Genomic DNA, 7,766 nt, shown 5'->3' with positions numbered 1-7,766 from the left:
TCAGCTGCAGCAACTAACTCTGTCAGTTCAGGCTGATTTCGTGTAGGAGGATTAGCAGTTTTCATACCCCATTCTAGCATATCCCGTGTATGTTCACCAGTATACAGTCAGGAGAGTGTGGGGGGCAAGAGCAATGTGGAGAATTCATTGTCGTGTTTCTTCAACCACTTAGTAGTTGTACGTGCCCGATGACAAGGTGCGTTGCCCTGTGGAAAGATGACACTGTGGTTGGGCTAGACTTCCTGCAGATATGGATGGAGATGGTCGGCTAACAGGTCCCTGTGGCGTTCACCATTCAGTGTTTGTGGGATAATAACCAACGAATCTAGAGCATAACAGAAAAAAAGTTTCCCATACCATAACATCACCTCCACTGGCCTGTTGAGCTTTAACGGTGCAACTGGGTATAGGGCTTCACACTGTTTATGTCGAATGCGAACCCATCCATCAGCATGGTGCATAGGAAACGGGGAAACAGCTGGAAAACTCTCTTATCCCACCCCTCACTGGAGTTACTACATCCTGTATAAAAAATTCTATCCATTTCAAAACCTTGATTGAAAATTTAACTTTAAATAATACAAATATGTTGGTAACCTTTGACATCACCTCATTGTTTACCAATATCCCCCTTGAATGACATCTTAACACTTTTTTAAAACATTTTCGCTTCTGATATCTCGTTTCCCTTGCCATCAATTCTGGTTACTTTTCTTGGAAGAAGAAAATTTACAAATACATAGATGGAACTGCCATGGATTCTTCCCTCTCATCACTTCTTGCCCATTTTTACAATGAATTTTGAGAAACGGGCCAATGACCCAGTCCCTCTCAAACCTTCTCTAGCGCTAAGATACATAGATGATGATGTGTTGTATATTTGACCTCATGGCCCAGACACTAGACATTTAGAATTCCTAGACACCTTCTGAATGGTCACTTTCCTTTTGCTGTATATAAAAAACCGACATTCACAAACTTTCCCACCTCCACCACCCCTCTCAACAATAGGGCATCATTAAAACTCTCACCAATAGAACCCGCAATCTTTGTTCCAGTGTAACCTCTCTTTCAACCGAACTCAACTATGTACGCAATGCCTTCCTTTCCAATGGCTACAGTGAATACAGAATTAAAATAATCATCTGTTCCTGCCCCATTCCTCAGCCATCGCTTCAGAAGGATTTCAGAAATGCCACCACCATCACCTACATCTATGGCACATCAGCAAAAATGCTGAGGTCTTTAAAAAATAAAACCTCTACCCAGCCTTTTACGCCCACCAGAAACTTGATACCCTGATCTGTTCTACCAAATGTTGGTACCCTCCTTTCTCACTGCCTGGAGTATACCCTAATTCTGCAAGTTAGAAAGGAAACTGTTTCTAGAATCTGCAGCGGCACTCAGAAATCAACTTAATTTAAATAAATACGGATGCATAAAACTTCCCAAATTTGGGAAACAATAATTCTCAGTAGTCCCGCTTTACAACCCAGGCTGCCTACAAACGCCCATAGAGGATGCACCACCACCTAGATAGGATTTTAGAGTAGCACACGTGTTTCATTTAATATTTTGTGTGTGTGTGTGTGTGTGTGTGTGTGTGTGTGTGTGTGTGTGTGTGTGTGTGTGTGTGTGTGTGTGTGTGTGTGTGTGTGTGTGTGTGTGTGTGTGTGTGTGTGTGTGTGTGTGTGTGTGTGTGTGTGTGTGTGTGTGTGTGAGTGAGTGTGTGAGAGAGAGAGAGAGAGAGAGAGAGAGATCCCTGAAGATGTCTCAGTGACTAAGATGAAATATTGGAAGTATTAAAAGTAGTTTTAATCCTTTCCTAGTGCTGTAAATATTTGATTAAACCTCCAACAGCATGTGGAATATTCTGGAGCACTGTATTCGCCTGTGCAGGCCACCATCAATTGTTGGAGAGTTTGAAGGTCGAATGGCAATGAATCCCACTAGAACAGTATTAACAACTTGCAGACTACTTTTAGCAACATGTTGCAGCGATTATTGCCGCAAACGGTGACCCAACATGTTATTGAGTGAATCCATCGTGTGTGGCCTACCAGAAAAGTGGTATCCATATACTTTTGGCAAGAGCGTGTATAGTCAGGTGTTGGTATAGGCCAGTGAATGCAAAAGGAGATGCTGAAGTTAAGATGCATTAGCAAACTAATAGAAATAGTGCAGGGTAAGTAATTAATAAATTATGAATAATCCACTATGAATAATAGATTTTAATTATGAACTAGAAGGAAAATTATCTGCTGGGGAGAATGATAAGAGGAATCTGAGCAGTTACTGAGTATAATAAGGAAGAGCATATTAAGGAAGGAACTCAGGGTTTAAACCGGTAGGTGGCCAAACATGAGGAAGTTAACATGAGAGACACATATAGAACTACACAGATGATTATGATGACACACCTGCGAAACAGTCTGGAGCAATACCGCGTGAGAAACTGCAAAGTGGAAAATGTCAACAATGCAAGGGAAATTGTCAATAGGTGTTTCAGTAAAAGCTCTCATGACTGCATGCCTCAGGTCGTGTGGACAAAGAGCAAAGCTAAATGGATGCGTATCATCATTAAGAAGAAACTATGAAAAAAAGGGGAAGAGGCAGTAGAAAGAGAGAAAAGAAGAGAATGTTGTTGAGAGAATGTAAAGAGGAATCTGATCTTCAGACTCATGAAAAATACAGGGCATGGGTGACCAGCGTTGTAAGCAAATCAAAATGAGATTATTAGAAGAAATTAGACAAGGAAAAAAAATCATAAGCAATTTTTTGCTACATGGCGAGTGAAAGGAATTATTATTACTATCATCATCAATGGAGTCCAAAGACTCATCATGGAAAGTTTCACTGCCACACAGCGAGTTAAATTCATTCGCTATCTCCACACACTCTCTCAGGAAACGCATTTCAACCACTCACCACTCTCCATCAAGAAACCTACTTCTCACCTCCTGCTCGTGCCTTTCTTGTACACTTCCAGGGATGTCCTGGAAGCGTTTTTCCCCTGTCTCCCCATTCTATGAAAAACCACATCAACATTCTTCTGGTAATAATACCTTACTAGCTAATATGTCTCAATAATACTTCCCCATCCTCCAGACTCTGCAAATTGCACAATGATCTTTGAACCCTTTTTTAATATCTCTTCATTGTTTGAAAACCAGGTAACGAAATATACGCACAGCAATCCATGGGCAACCAGCGTTGTAAGGAAATCAAAATGAGATTATGAGAAGAAATTAGATAAGGAAAGAAAAAATGTAGTCTGATTAAAGCCACATCAGTGTCATCTGCGTCATTATCATAATCTGCTGTGCTATCCTCAAAATTCTAGAAATTTCAGGTCCTTTTCCACCATTATCCCCCCCCTCCAGATTCATCTTTAATCTCCTTCACCTCCTCTAAGATCTCCCCACCAATTTGATGCTCTGTATTTCATCTATTCTTCCTAGCCCTTGCACTTTTGAAACATTTAACTGGCATCCCTACTCATTGAATCTCTTCAAGTGTTTGTAAAGCCACATCTTTCTCATAGTTCTTCCAAACTTTGCATAATCAACAAATATCCATTCAAACCTTCTCCAGTACATACAGGTTAAACAGCAATCGTCCCAAAACAGATCTAAGAATCTGTTTAGGTTAGGTGATAGTGCTTCTCCATCAACCTGGCTGGGATATTGCTCCGCCCCCTCCTATCACGAAATACAATTTGCTGAGAAATCAGGCGATCTTCAATCCAGCTCACTAAACTACTATCCAATACCAATTCGATTCAATTTAATTACCAATTGGGGTTATGTGGCAATTTATCAAAGGCTTTGCAAGATCTAAACATACCACTGTGTATGCATCTTCCTTGCTTAAAGCATTTGTCATCTTGTTATTATAAGCATGTAATCTTTAATTTCAACTTCGGATATACAGATTGGCTTATAATTTAAAGCCTTAGTGCCACCGCTTTCCTTAAGGGAAACGATTTTTCCCTCTTTTACACTTCTTTGGATCTTAGCCCAATCTAAGACATGTTAAAAACCATGCCAACTATGTCAGTGTTGTTATTAATTCCCTGAATCGAATATTATCAAGTCCTTCAGCCTTATTCACATCAAGTTTAACTGAGTAATTCAGTTTAATCAGTTTCGCATATATCTCCTGTTCGCTCATCATCAGCACTTACTCTTCCCTTCTGTGTGCATTCAAGTTCTGTATTATGTCACATTCACCTGAATGAATTGCTCATTTAATATTTCAACTATACCCTTTGTAGCAGTTATCATTCTACAACGTTCACCAATCAATATCATCCTTCCATAATCATTATTTATTCTACTGCCATGTATCGAAAAATGGGAGTTCTTTTGGCCTCATTAGCTAACTGCTACTCATCCTGCACTTTTGATATCCTTACTAAATCACCTTTCTCGCTTCCTCCTTGGGCCATTGATTATTGTATGCATCTTGTGCTGCTTTCATAATGCTTGTTTCTTTCGGATTACATGCCTAACGTTTTCAGTTATACATTTTCCACCTAGCTTATTTAACTTCCTTGATAGAATGGGGAGGAGACCAATGCCCGAGAAGCACCATTCAATTCTTCATTCCATGATACAGCTGCAAGCAATCTCCTGAATTGTTATAATCACCAGTCTTAAAGTTCCACATATATCACTTTCAAGCAGAAGTCCTGACATGTCAGTTTACCACTCAAGTGATCACTTCTTGGTTACTTTCACTGGCTGGAAGAAGATTTGACACCTATATTGACATCTTCTGATGAGATGATCGAATCCAGTCAAATCTCATTTCTGAGATTATCCTTAAACCTCATGTGTCCTCTATTACATACTAAGGTAACTGACAGAAATTATTCTCTTTGCCCCAGATCACTAATGATCACTTTTATTTTCCAGGCTAACTTTTCAGTGTATTTCCTTCTCACTTCCATCTACATTAGCACGTGTATCACTAATCCTATCCATCTCTCCACACTTCAAAATGACTACCACCATCACCACTGTGAATGGACATAATTCTTGCTATCATCAACAGCACTCTTCCTCCTTTTCTGCCCTGCCTGTTTTCACAAAAAACATCATATCCTTCCATCTCTATTCTTATCAGGATGTCTTCTTCTTCATCCAGTCTTGATTTAACCAATGTAATGAATACAGATGGTTAAAAGATGAGAGAAGTGACAGTAGTTGAATAACGAACTTTGCGGGAGGGGTGTACCATCCAAGTGGGAATGTTACAGTTACAGATGTGACCATTATTAATATGAGAACAGATGTATATGAATTCTAATTATACATGATATTACGAATTTTCAGCATGAAGACTCCCACAGGACTGAAGATATCGGTCTGTGCTTTATGAGAAAGTGCAAGAGATGATAGTATCTATAACAAGCCTTTAGACTTATTAGAGACACTGACTTATGTTTCTGTGTATGCAGAGTGCTAAGAGAGTATAAAGTGGGCAAGAAAGTTCCATTGCATAAAGATGGCTCCAATGCAGAGGCAGCAAAGTATATATCTTAATCGGTATCTCAAAAGTTGTTCTTGAGATATTACAAAATAGTTGGCAGAATTCAGGAGTGAGTAAATAAGAATATGTTTTAAAATACAAATCATGATGTCTTAACTTAACCGCAGTAAAAAAGCCAATGCTTTAATAAAAGGAGTGCTCTTCTAGAAAATTGGCAAAATAAGCTGTTAAGTATTGATATCAGTTTAGAGCAGTGGTTCTTAACCTAGGCGGTAGTACCCCCCCCCCGTGGAACCCTATGAACACTGAGATGGAGGTAAGCGTTATGGAGATAGGCGTTCTAATACTACTAATATAATAAAAGCAAAAAATTCCTTATTTAATCTAGCATCCCGATTTATATTGTATGTTTGGCAACACTGTTCAGAATATTGTATGTCTGGCAATACTATTCAAATTTATTCGCTACTTATTTTTTTAGAATTTTTTTACATTGAAAGTTAAGTAACTGGACTACTTTATTGTCTGAATTTTTTAAATTAAAGATCATTAGTTTGGGCTATTTTTAGCGGAATCCACTACTTTTTTAAGCTTTATCTGCTACTTTTCCTAATGCCTATCTCACAACCCTGCTTTGCAGTTTACATCTAGCCTGTGGTATCGTGTAGCATAGCACTATAGCAAATTAAAATGAGTGAAAAAAGAAAGTGTCGTCAATATTCAAGTGAATATTTAAAATATGGAGATATTCCGTCTATAAATAATGATTAGTTACCAATATGCTTAATATGTGAAAAAACTTTCTCAAACGAAGGAAAAGCCTTCAAGAATGATTGAGCATTTAAGAACAAAACATCCAAATAAAGAAAAAAAAATGATGTGGAGTACTTTCGCGAATTAAATACTAAATTTAAAAATCGTCCTGGACTTAAAGGGTTGGTTGCAATATAAAGTAACCAACAAGAGAAGGGACTTGTGTCTTACAAACTTTCAAAATCAATTGCCAAATGTGGAAAGCCACATACTATTGGCGAAACTCTCATATTACTGGCTATAAAGTTTTAGATAAAATGATTTGTCCAGGTAAAAGTAATATGACGTCGTCAACAATTCCTCTCAGCAATAGTTTAGTATCAACAAGAATTGACGAAATGGCAAAGGATATTAAAAAAAAAAACTTTGATTTAAAAACCATAGAATTTTCTTTGCAATTCGATGAGACAACGAAGTTTTGTTAATGGCCTACACGAGTTATATAAATACTAATGAAGAAATTATTGAAGAATTGAAGAGTTTCTCTTTGCTGAACAACTTAAAAATGAGACAAAGGTTCTACAGATTTTAAAGTTGTTAAAGACTTTTTTTTTAATGCTAAAAACATTCTCTCACAAATATTATTACGTGGACAACTGATAGAGCACCAGCTACAATTGGTCGTCACTATGGATTTCTTCAACAGATAGCACTTAGCTGCTAAACATCTTAGCGGTAGACTATATAAGACTTTGGATGATGCTATTAAACTAAAGCAGTGAATAAAATAAAAGCCCAGTCATTTAATACCCGTATTTTTTGGGAACTTTGCCATGAAAATGAAGAATTTGAGCGTCTTTTGCTTCACACTGAAGTTAGAATCTCTCAAATGGAAGCTGTCTACAATGCTTTTAATGATCTCTACGATACTGTTTGGGAATTTCTTAATTCATGTGATGAGAACATGTGTAATGTTCTAAAAAAAATAAAAGTTGACATCGCATATCTTTCCAATATTTTCACCGAATTAAACGAGGTTAACATTAAATTGAGGGAGCAACATGAATATTATTAAAGCAAAGAGAATTATAAATTATTTTATCAGCAAATTAACATTCTACAAGCAGAGAATTGCAAGATGAGATTTTCTAGTTCCCCAGTCTACAAATAATAGATGTGGTGACTTAATATTAGATACAGAGTTGGATTGTTATTGTTCCCATCTTCTTACACTGAAAGAAGACTTGATGATTAGATTCAAAAACTTTGATGAGTTTAAAATACCCGATTGGATCATAAATCGATTTCTTTCTGATTGCAATTCTGTTCATCCAAATTTGTGTGAAGAATTTATTGATTTAAAAATGATTTTGAAGCTCAAGTACAATTTCAACAGAGTGGAGGATGAAAGATTCTGGCCAAACATGTAATCCAAGTATCCTCAGCTTTGGCAAGAAATAAAATTGCTATTCATTGCTTTTCTTTCTTCATATTTGGTCGAGAAAGGAATCAGCATC

The sequence above is a fragment of the Typopeltis vanoorti genome, chromosome 18 (assembly GCF_054136105.1).
Source record: "Typopeltis vanoorti isolate ZY-2024b chromosome 18, IOZ_Tvanoo_1.0, whole genome shotgun sequence".
NCBI classification, from domain to species: Eukaryota; Metazoa; Arthropoda; class Arachnida; order Uropygi; family Thelyphonidae; genus Typopeltis; species Typopeltis vanoorti.
Note: the sequence above shows the minus strand (reverse complement) of the source record.